The 12,095-nt window shown below is 43.6% G+C and overlaps 1 protein-coding gene across 2 annotated transcripts in view; it reads left to right on the forward strand.

The window, feature by feature from the left end:
• TBXAS1 (thromboxane A synthase 1) overlaps nt 1–12,095 on the forward strand; it is a 259,885-nt gene that overhangs the window by 6,654 nt on the left and 241,136 nt on the right. For both annotated transcript variants that reach the window (XM_066183899.1, XM_066183900.1), the window contains exons 3-5: nt 1,999–2,157; nt 2,671–2,852; nt 4,714–4,789. The gene's annotated coding sequence lies outside the window, so the exon portion shown is untranslated. The remainder of the gene's footprint in view (nt 1–1,998; nt 2,158–2,670; nt 2,853–4,713; nt 4,790–12,095) is intronic.

Here is a 12,095-nt window from a genome sequence, read left to right on the forward strand (position 1 = left end):
GCCTCAAGGGATTTTCTGGAAAGCAACTGCTGTTCCGAAGTTAAACATTTTTATCCCCCTTTCCAAAATGGCCATCAGACCAGCAGTGTTTCAAAGACAAGCACACATGTGCTTACTTCCATGTCTTTCATGCTGTCAACAGAAAATATTTGAAATTGCAGGCAAAGTTTCCAAGAAAGCCGAGATGGAGATTTTCTTTGCTTTAAATTTCCGAGTACCTTCCAGCAGTCCTTCTCCTGTCTTTGCACCACTCCCTTGCTCATCTGGGAGCCTGGAGATCTGAGCCCATGACTTGACCACGGATCTGTTGGGGGTCTCTGTGTGTTTAGGTACTGTGGGCCAAGGAGTACATTTGGTACACGCAGTGCCGGCCACAACGCAGCCCTGAGCTTGGTGGGAGCCTTCTGGTCAGGGGTGGAGAACTCTTCTAGTATTTACACTTATTTGGCTGTGCAGTGGATATTATCCCTTTTTCCAGCCCAGATCTCTATGCGAGCCCAACCTGGCCATGATGTCCATCACTGTTAATGCTGCACCAATAGCTAAGCAATTGGTGAAAGTTTGACACAAAAGCATTGTGCCTTGCTGATTAGTCACAGCCTGTAATTTTTACAGCTTGAAGAATTGTGCTCATGAGGTCTTCTCTTGCGACCCTGCTGCCCACCCTCTTCCACGCAGAGAGAGAGCAATAAATATTTACTACTTCTTGAAATAACACCCAGCCACACTCACCCTTACTGCTGCAGAGCAGTTCATCTAATTGAAATAAGAACATAAGTAAATTGTTTGTCAAGGCAGTTTATTAGGAAAAGATTGCTGTGTCAGGAGCTCCTTCACTGCGAGTGATGCTGTGTTGTCTCTCTTAATATTTAATGTCATTTTAATAATATTTCCCAGTTAGGGGTGCAGGCTGATGCTATAGACTAAAGTCTGCCAAAGTGGGGAGGAATAAAAGCTTGAGGTCAGCTTCATTCCATTGACTTTTCCACCTGGAGGCTGGGCAAAGAGCAATGCTGCACTTTTTCCAAGGGACTCAGCCACTCCCCGGTACTTCTCTCAGCAGCTTTATCTCAGATTTGTGGATTTTGCCTTTCACTCACTCAGAATGACACTTTAAAATGTGAGGGCCACATCCTGGGGAGGTAGAGATGAGAAACCCGCCTTTTTTTCCTTTGACAAACCCATTTCTCTTGACGATGCTGTTCCACTTGAGCTCATTAATCAGACAGTACCATAAACTACTGAATTTCTCCCAAGTTCGTGATTGCATCTGCAGCTACAGAACTCTTGACTCCCAGTGGCAGACCTCTTCTTTTGGAAACCTCTGGGTTAAAGTCAAAGGTGCTTTAGCCCAAGGAGTGGGGGTCTACAGCTCAAGTATCAAGGGGCCCTGCTTGTAAAGCACCCACCATGCTGCCTTGGTGTCACCCTCCAGCCCTCACAGACCTTCCTGGACTGCAAAGTTGTTGCACTGATGGGTGCTTCAGTCCCCATGCCATCCCTCCAGATGTCTCCTGGCACCAATGCCCAGCTCAGGCTCTTCCTTGTTGTGAGACCGTGGAGTCAGAGCCTTTTGAAGCTGCTGCATAATAAGCTTTTACCAAACATCACTAGACAGTTCAATAATTACATAAACTTTGTAATCAGCCAAACCAGCATAGCAATCTCCCTGACATACACGTAGCACTGGTGAGTAATTTTAAATAAAGGGCAGGTACTTTTGTACTTAGTGCACAGGCCTTGCGCACAAACAGCTATAGAAGGAGGGCCCAATTATAAATAAACTGTCCTTAGTTGTCACTTTGCTGTCTCTGACTTCCCACGCATTCAAATGGTGAGACTGATTCATTTAATCTTACTCTAAAGCAGCAAGCCACAGAGTCAGTTTCCTGACAGTTGCTTTAAAAAGTGTAGCTGAGCTCTCTTAAATTGTCTTCCCTTGTATTATATTTAGACATTGTGATTAGAGTATCTGTCATGATATGCTTTTACTTTAAGGCAGAAGTTCAAGCTGCTTTCTGAAAGCAAACAGAGATGCTCCTGGGAGCCGAAGGGGCACGAGCGCTGGAGTTCAGCATTTGGGAGCAGAGATCTTCAGCATCGCTTGTGCTGCTGCCTCCTCTGCACAGCCAGCCTCATCAAAACCTGAGTTTTCAAGTAAGTGCAACATTACTTACCGTAATGAGACTACTGGGAAGGGTGGAGGCAGCAAAATACTCAGTGGCTGTTTCCAAGGGTTTTAGAAATATCAGCTGAGCAATTCTTACGATCTTCCCTTCTCCCCTCCTTCCCTCTTCTCCCCCCTCCAATCTTGTCAAAGGCTTGGATGCAAAATCTGGACACTCCTGTCATATGAACATGGCTTTTATATGTTTTTGTCATTGCAAAGCAGATTATAATGACTACACTTCGTGCATTTTACCCTAATTAAGTCAGTGGAGGTTTCAACGTGGATACAAACTCGACATGCAGCTCTGCCCTTGACAATTGCCTACCAAAGAGAATACCTGAAAGCTCTTGTTTTGCTAAATATGCTATTTAATATTTTGTAATGCTCGGGTAAATGCAGTCAGTGAATGTAGAGCCTTCTACATTTCTATAGTATTGTGGAGGAGGTTATTAGAGTTAATGCTGAAGGAGGTTTCTTTGTTCCATGACCTGCTTTGCCAGAGCACTTGTCAGATACTAAACTGCAGGTTCCAGTCCTGCTGACCACCATCTGTGATGAGGAGACCCCCAGACTCCAGCAGACTCTCAGCCACTACTCTGATGGCAGGAGCTCTCCAGCACCCTGGCAGATGTGACCAGCATCTGGCAGACAGGACAAAGTGAAAGACCTGCTGGGCTCTAAGGTACAAGGGCGGGGCAGGAAGGGCTCTGTGTAGAGGGAGATGGGTAGAATGCAGGTGCCATGCCTTTGTTGTGTTTTGTTAACCTGAAATAAGTAGAGCTGTGGAATGTAACACATTGGATTGAAAGGTGAGTTTCTCCCATGTGCTATGTGTAGGATGCCTGTCTTCCTCTAGCTGAACTACAGAGATTTGTAAATCTATTATTGCTTCCACACACTCTCATAGAAACTTGTGCTTTAGGTTTTGTGTAGAAAACTTTAGGTCCTAGGTCCATGCTCAAGTGTTTGTCCAAATGTGATTGGATTACCATTCCTTTAAGACTGGTCATACTCCTTTTCCTCAGATAAAACTGTCATGCTAGAAGTTTTCCACCATCCCTGTGTCTCTAGAGAGAATCTTGAAGACTTGAAGGTGACTTTTCTGAAAAATGGTCTCAATATAATTCCAAAAATACTTTATAATTTGGAGCCTGCTCCTCAACCTCCAGCAGAGATCAAAGAGATCCCAGAAAAAATATTAAGCCCCATGCATTCCTAGGAGCTGAGCCTTTGGCTGTAATGAATCAATCAACTACCCTATTATCAGCCAGATATAAACTAACTTAGGGTATTTTGGAGCCAAAGGCTACTAGTACAAGGCTGCTGGTTTAGGCTTTGTTTTCATTAAAAAGTTTGACTCCAAAGGAAGATCTTTGTTTTCAAACAGTGTTTTTTATATCTTCCTCTTATTTTCACCTTCAAGCTTGCTGACCCAGTTGGGTATGAAAAACTTGTTCTTGCTCCCTAGTGGCAAGATCATGTGTTGATGGTATGTATGGGGTGCTAATTACTATCTGTCATTGGTATTTATGGGGTTCCAATCACTACAGTACCATGGTGCCAGGTACAATATTGAGATAAGCAGGCAAGTTACTGAATGTGGACTCTGCTCTTCCCACCCTAGTGCTTGGCCCCTTTGACTTGGAGACTTTGTCCTCTCGCCCATGCTCAGATGTGGGGCACCTGAGAAAAAGGGAGGTTTGTGCTTTGCTGTGGAACAACCCTGGCCTGTGAGCTCAGCCAGGCTGTACCTGGTACCCTTGGCTCCATCTCGGACCCTATCCTGCTTCCATCCCTCATGCTGGCGTGTGACCCAAGGCACCGGTGCTGTGACCGGTGGCACTGGGAGCGGAGCCCACAAAGCCTGTGGCCTGCACACCAGCTGCTGCTGAACTCTTTTCCACAGAATGTTTTCCAAATTCCAGCAAACTGTGTCAACTGGGAAAGCTGAAATCAATTGAGGTGCTGCTTCCCAGCTTGTGCAGGGTCACAGAAGGTGTCCCAGTCAGGCAGCATGGAAAGCTTTGATCTCTTTGGACAAAGAAACTGCCATGAAGCAGAGGGCTGCTGGAGCCTGGCTGGCATTAATGGGAAGAATTTCTGCTGGATACTGGTACTAAAGAGACAGTTTGCTTCTCAGACAAACTCAACCCATTGACCAACTTGACAAAAGCTGTGGGCAGAGAGTCAGTCTCAGCCTGATTCTGAGAAAAACACATGCCTGGAACTCCATTTCTACCACTACAGAGAAATTAATATGAACCCACAAGAAAGTGGAGATGAGATGAAAAAATGCAGGTCTCAGTAGCAGCTAGTTCCGAAGTGGGACAAGCATAAATTTCTTTAATGTGGATTTAGAAGGGGACTTATTTTGTTTCTATTATTACTTGATTGTGGGAGGCTAAGGGGAAATTTTCTCACAACTTCAAGAAAGAAGTGTTCAAAACTAGTTTTTTAAAATGTGAAAATTAAAACAAGAAAATTAGAAAGGAAATCGTGATGGAGGATCTGTGTAAAATTGTTTCCCCCTTCTTTTTGATCAGCTCTGATGTTTCTAATTGATGTCCAAGGAGAAAGCTTGATGATTTAGAGATGAAGAAGAAAGGAATCGCACCCTTGGTAAGCCCTGCCTATGGGACAGCAACCCGGGGACATGCTGAAAATGTTTAAATAAGGAATGTGCCGTGAACCAACATTTTTCTCCTGCTTACCCTTACAGCTATTTCCTTACCCTCAAATTTTCAGGAATGAAAAGGCTGCAAGGATCAGTAATTACGCTGAGACTTTTCCTTTATGTATCACTGCTCAGTCAAGAATTTCAGCCCATTACACAAATAGCAGTGACGTGCTTGTCAGGGGCCCTTTGAAGCACAGCGTGCCATTGCTGCCAGCTTGGTTTCCTCAGCGGAAGAGCGGCGGCAGAGGGAGATGGAGGGATGCAGGCTGCGATGCTGGGATGCCCTCCCCTTTCCGGCCCTCCCAAGTCGCTCATGCCCCTCCTGCTTTGCCCCCATGGGGGTTTCTGGCCTCACAACCCACCTGAGACCAGGCTCTTTTGGGATGATTGAGCATTTCCAGATGCTGAGGTGCACCCGGCAAACAGGGAACGGGCACCCAGTGCTCAGCGCCCAGGGCCAAGCAAGCGAGTGATCCTGCCCCTGGATTGCTGAGAGCTGCTCCGTGACGCCAGAAGGTTCACAGAGAACAAGGAGGGCTGGAGTCAGGTTACACTGACTCCCAGAGACCAGGCAGCGGCTTCCCAGGGAAAATACATGCCCACATAAATAAAGAGGGAAATAATTGTAAATGAGCAGAAGTAAAAATGAGAAGCTGAAAGACTGAAAGAAAAGTGCATGAGCTTTTTTTGTAGATGCAGAGGCTTGCATTTTACATCTAAAGAACTAGAGGATGAAATTTAAATGCATATTAAAAAAAATCCAATGGGAAATGTGAAAAGAACCTCTTTTATGAGGAAGCCTCTGAAGAGAAAAAGCTATAAATGCACAATTCCAAATATCAACCCTTTCTTCTTCAACAGTAAAAAACCCCAAATAATACATTCTGTACAGAGTTAAAGCAAACTTTTGGAAAAGCACCTGGGAACAGTGCTGGGAATTGCCCACCCTATGATTTTTGCTCCTGTCACTGGGCAGTATAAGTGAAGTGTTATTTACTCCAAGAAACATTGCATTCCTTCCTTCTCACCACTATCTTGCTTATAGTCAAGTGTATTTATAGAAACCTGCTCAAAGCCCTGATGTTGTACTGCCATCAGTCTCCCAGCACCATCCACTCAGCGGTCAGTGGAAGGATAAAGACTCCTATCCAGGGAAAAACCCTTTCCCAGAGAATCATAGAGTTCTTTGTGTTGGAAGGCATCTTTAAACATCATCTGCTTCAACTCTCCTTCCACAGACAGGGACATTTCCTTCTAGATCAGGTTCCTCAGGGACCTGTCCAACCTAACCTTGAATGTTTCCAGGAATGGGGCCTCTATCACCTCTCTGGGCAACCTGTGCCAGTGTTTCATCACCTTCATTGCAAAAAATTTCTTCTGTTTATCGAGTCTGAATTTACACTCATATAATTTAAAACCCTTGCTCCTTGTCCTGTTGCTACTGTCCCTACTAAAAAGTCAGTCTCCATCATTCTTATAAGCCCCCTTCAGGTACTGGAAGACCACTATAAGAAGCCCTCTCTTATCCAGTTGAACAACCCCAACTCTCTCAGCCTTTCCTCATGGCAAAAGTGCTCCAGTCCTCTAATCATCTTCAGATTAAACAGAAAATGGCTTGTCATGGAGGCAGGATTTCACTTAGAGAGCTCCAGACTCAAAACCCAGTCTTTAACTTTCTCTGAAAGACAAGATGGAAAACAAATCTCAATTTGCTTTCTTTGCTCAACCACCACAAGGTATCTTGTGTACCTTGATCTCATGTTTCTGGCTGAAAGAAAAAATCTGTGGGCAATTCATCACCAAATTAAAGTCACTGCTATCAAAATCATTCTGAATCCAAAGGAGCCAAATAAATTTGATTGTACTTGTAGAAATTTATTGTGGGCAGTGAGAACCTAGGCCAGCTGCTGCTCACTTAGCTCTTATGTCAGCCATACTTGCATGGATTGCAATGGGGATGGCTGAATAAGGGCTGGATGGGGTAATTGCCCTGAGCTGGTGATGGAGGGGCTGGTGCTTGGAGACCAAATGACATTCCTCAGCCTGGGGTAATTCAGAATCCCCAAAGACAGGGCAGCCAGGTACCTAACACCTTTTTTCTAGCCGGGTTAGGAGATAACTGGAGTGACACTGTAGGAAAAAGATTCGGGCAATGGGATTGAAAAAAAAAAAAAAAAAAAAAAAAAAGGAAATAAAGTTCCTTTATGATTCCTCTATGATTTTGTGGTTCTTAGAGCATACTGGGTGGTAGGACTGGAAGCGTGGAAGCACAGCACACAGACAGACTTTATTAGCTTGACAGATTAGAAAGACTGGTGTGTTTTGGCTCTCCCTCACTGTTACTGGCCTTTGGTGAGGCAGTGTCTTGGCCCATGCTATTTCCAGGGAGGATTTCTCTAGCTTTATGTATACCCTGCTGGTTGGGCACAAGAGAGCTGTGCTATTTAACCCTCCTTCCCCTTGTTTATATTCCTCATTCCCACACAACTGTAGGCAATGTTGTATAGCATTACTCCCCTCCCCCAAACTTTCCCTGTTTCAGTTGGTTTCACCACAAAGGAATAGATTATTACTGACACTGATCCCAATTTAATCCTTCCAATAATCTGGTTTTTCCAAGCCTATTTATATTCTTGAAAGGACAGTAGGGTTTAAAGTGATACAAATACCTGAGCCTAAGTGCTAGTACTATCCACAGCAGTCTGGTCCAGTTTTGACCCTTCAAAATAAAGTGTAACCCCAAATATTATTTGATAATATTTGATATCCCTTCCCAAGTGTTTGTAGTGCTAGACTGGTCCTTGGTTCCTCTTTTTGACTAGCTTTGCCACATTACAGGTTTATTCTCCTATACACAAGTATCAAGCTGAAGTCCCAAAATGAGTTTTAAAGCTCATACAAATGTAGGATTTTTTTTCCCTTTCTTTTTCAGACAACTTTCTGGTGTCTGGAAATGATCTAGAAGTAAAGCTTTCATAGCAGTGTAAGAAGTATAAAAGGATTCTAGTTTGTTATTTCAACCAGCAACCTGAGAACTTTTTTTAATTTCCCTGGGCTTTAAGGTGATCAGCCAATGTTTTGTCCCATCCCTAATCTCCTTAAGAGGCTTATTAATGCTTTACATTGTAAATAAAGACAAACCAATCTGAAAATAAAGCCATTCTTAGCACTGCATATTGTAAACATGCTTGCTGGACTATTTCCACTATTAGTATCCAATTCATTTTAATATTGCTCCTGCTTCTTGCTAGGTCTGCAGAACTTCAGTTCACACATAGCCAAGGAATAGTTCAACCAGCAGTCAGCAGGTTTTTTGTTCTTTTTTTCCCCACTCTTATAATTCAGTACAGCGACTTGTTTATATAACCAAATCCTTTTGTTTCTCCAAAAGTGACTTGCCTATTTCACTTGAGCGACAACACCCGTGGTAGGTGATGGTCTATTTTTTCCAAAGCAAAGGCCTCAGTTTTCAGCAGAATTTACATTCCAGTAATAAATATTTAACGGAATTATAATGGAACTGAAGCAAAGAATGTCCCTCTGAAGTGCGCACACACACACACACACACACACACACACACACGTGTATGCACACACACAAAGACATGCACACTCACAGTCAATTAATCTGGGGTCACTCTGGTGCAGATGGTGCCTCTGTTCAAACCCTGAGATATTTTGCTTTTTTCCGTTAGGAAACTTGGCCACCTTGGACTTTTAATACCCCATAAAAACCTTATAAAATATATATTCTTTACTGTCTGTGTAGAAGATCACTTAAACATCTATGTCAAAGGCATTTACTGCAACAAAATGTCTTTCTGCCCCTAAAAAAGTGTAAGAAAGAGTACAATCCATGCTGATTTCTTTGTGTCCTTTCTCAGGTATGAGCTTTAGGATTTTCAATCATCTCTATTTTATTCTATAACAGACTAAAATAAATTACACTGGAATGGCAGTTTTAGAACATACCAGGGCTACACAACTACCATTTGGCTTCAAATATGGAGACTATTATAAAGCAAATGAGACACTGATGTACTTTTCCACTTACAAATCTTGGATTTTCCCCTATGGGCATAACACTAGGTGAAGTCTTAATTAATGATGGTGAAGATAATATATGTGACATAAACAAAAGAGCTGCTTTTTAAAAATAATAAAAAAACAGAAGAACAAAATATTCCAACTCTTTTGAAAAAGAATGAACTGATTCCAAGAAGTAGGATAATGAAAACCAAAAGATAAAAGAAGAAAGAATGCGACACAGATATTGGAGTTACTTGCAAATGTCTCCCTCTGCCAACCAGAAGGTGTTTATTCTGTATATTTTGTTGTTTCTTTGTCTCTTCATGTGCACGGCATGATGCCCTACCAGCAGCACTACATCTGTATTAAACTGCCTGATTATAATGCTCACTGAGCACTGCCCACCCATCAGAGCCTGCTTGTCCTTTCTCAAGCCAGTGCATATGCAATATTTGTAAAATGACAGATGGATCACCCACTTTGTCCACATTTTATATAGATATATATCATTATCTATGGAAAAAATAGGCATTGAGTCTTAAGTGTAAGAGCACAGAAGGGCAGTTTTGCCATGAGGAGGCCTGCTACCTGCAGAGGGATTACCTGTGCAGAACTGACCCTCTGACACAGCATGCTGAGCTGGACTCTGACATGTCCTCTTCAAAGTGGCAGACAAAAATGCAGCGGCCAGTGCTCTTTTTGTTCTCACCCCTGTGTGATCCACATCTGCAGGAATCTTGGGATGGGAACAACACACTGATGGGTGCTTATCAAGGGGTGACCATGATTATATCTGACTTTAAAAGCCTGAAACATATAGGATGTGTAGGAGCTGCAGGAGGACCTGTGTCTGACTATCTGACCAAAAAAGCAAATTAAAGGAATGAAGAAATGGGTGTTGGGGGTAAGGGGAATTGGTTGTGGAGAGGGGCTTTAAGGGGAGGTGGAGGGTTACATGGGTTTTTTCCCATTCATTCCTATGTCTGGGGCTAAGCAGGAAAAGAGTACTTCTCCATCTCCACCCCATCTCTGTTTATTGCACTTTTGGAATCCAGTTATTCTTAGCTCACTACGTTTAATTTGCTGACCTGACATGAACATATCCATCTTTCAAGTTGATCCTGGCTTAAACTCAGCAGAAACACAAGAGTGGAAAATAACCGTTCTGACAGCTAGAGACAATGACGCTGAACCAGTTCAGGAGAAATGGAAAGTGGTCACAGGTGTGTAGAAGACAGGTGTATAGACACAGCTCTGTCTGCTCACAGTAGTCCACAGTTTAAGAGCAAAAGAGTGGGTGTTTGTGGACATGTGAACATGGACATACAGACACCAGTGGAGAAGTAGAGATAGATGCTTTTATACTCATCAGCCCTCATTGCAGTATTCAGCTCTTGGCAGGCATCACTGCAGGGAGGCAGCCCTGGCAGAAGCTTACCTTCATCAGGAGAGACCTTTGGGATGGATCTGCTGGCCAGGAGAGGGAACGAGAAACCTCCTGCAGGAAAGGGGAGACGGTCTAGTTCAGGAGAAGCTCTTGGGAGAGGGGCAGGCGTGGATAGAGGAGGAAGGCCTCCCACTCCTATCGCTCACCCTTCCCGTGCCAGCCCTGCTCCATCTGCTGGCAAGAACAATGCGGAGCCGTCGCCGTTTGCCCGCCGGGATCCAGGCCCTCCTGTCCTCCTCCGCAGCCCAGATTCCCTCCATGCCATCATTTCATCTCCACAAGTGCCGAGGGAGAGAAGAGCAAAGCCTCCCCCAGACACAGGAGGGAGAACAACCCTTATTTTTGGATCCCTGTTTTCCCAAGAGTTTCCCTCTATTTTATCCTCTAATATGTCACCGAAGTTACAAATTAAGTACTGTATATGCCGTGTATTTATCATCTGATCTGCTGGCTGGGAAGTTGATTCCCGTGCTTACCTGTGGTCAGTCAAACCCAGTGGAAATAACCTGCAAGTCCCCTGAGGCTGCACATTGGGATACTGATGGAAATGGAGTGAGGTGGCAGCACCAGCTGCTGCCTCACACAGGAAACCAGGGTGCAGCTGTGAAAGGTGTTCAGGGGAAACGGGAGTCCTTTGACTCTTTGCTTTGCTGCTCAGCATTTTGCAAGGGTATTATTTTGGCTCTGCCTCCGCTTTTCCCTTGCCTACTAGGTGTCTAAGAGAACAGGCTGAGGGAAGCTCTGATTTTTTCAAAATGTGAAAGCAACATGGAAAGCTTTTGCCGTGTATGAGCCTGCACGGCATTGTGAGATTGACTCACTCTTCTCTGTACATGGAGATGCAGGGTATTCACAGCTCCCCTACGTAAGAGTTTTTCAGCTCCAGCATCATGGGTGTTAAATGCTTTTTCCTCTTGTCCTGCCTTCTGCTTTTGGGAAATCATCTGCACCTGGAATTTACGTCTCTTTTCCATATGGAAAAAGAAGCATGTCCATCCTGCTGTGGCCCTTACATATGGCAAGTCTTTCAGCTCTGGGTTACAGGCAGTCAGGGGAATGGGGTGGGCTGAGCCTCCCCACACCAGTCGGCTCCTCCGGGAGGGAAGAGGGGCAGCCAACGTCAGACCAGTGTTTACAGAAAGTTTAGTCTCCAGTGGATTTCCCTATTCCAATGAAACAATGGGAGGGTCTTGTGCTGTATTATCCATGTTTCCTCTTTATTCTGATATTATCTGTGAATTCTTGCAAATAATACATGACTGAGACCATTATTGTTTTGGGAAATAGGAAGATGAAAACATTAGATGGACCTTAGCAGTTTCAATAGACACCATTTATTCATGGTGTTTGTAGTTACGCAAGTCAGAAACAAAATACCTGTTGGAATAAGTTATAACCCTGTGCATTCACAAAAGCAGTTCTCTTACATCTCATTTTTAATAAGAGAGACTGCCCCAGTGACACAAGTGCTACAGAGTTCAAAACAAAAAAGGAAAGCAAACATACTTAGTGTTAATGTTAATGCCGCAAGATTTTGGGAAGCAATCCATCCCAGTTCTTCCATGTATCTGCTTTAAATTCTGATATAAATTGCATGATGGTGATTAATAGATCTTCTATCAATTGAACTTGAAGTCAAAAGAACACGCTTTTTTTTCCCCTTTTTCTTTTCTAAACCTGCATTAAAATAGATTATTCAGAACTCTTGGAATGAAAAGTGCTAGGTCAAAACTCACATTTTTCTAGCAAGTCTATGAAAACTTACTATAAAA

This window comes from Chamaea fasciata, unplaced genomic scaffold, assembly GCF_029207755.1.
Source record: "Chamaea fasciata isolate MVZ Bird 193981 ecotype frontalis unplaced genomic scaffold, bChaFas1.0.hap1 SCAF_5, whole genome shotgun sequence".
NCBI classification, from domain to species: domain Eukaryota; kingdom Metazoa; phylum Chordata; class Aves; order Passeriformes; family Sylviidae; genus Chamaea; species Chamaea fasciata.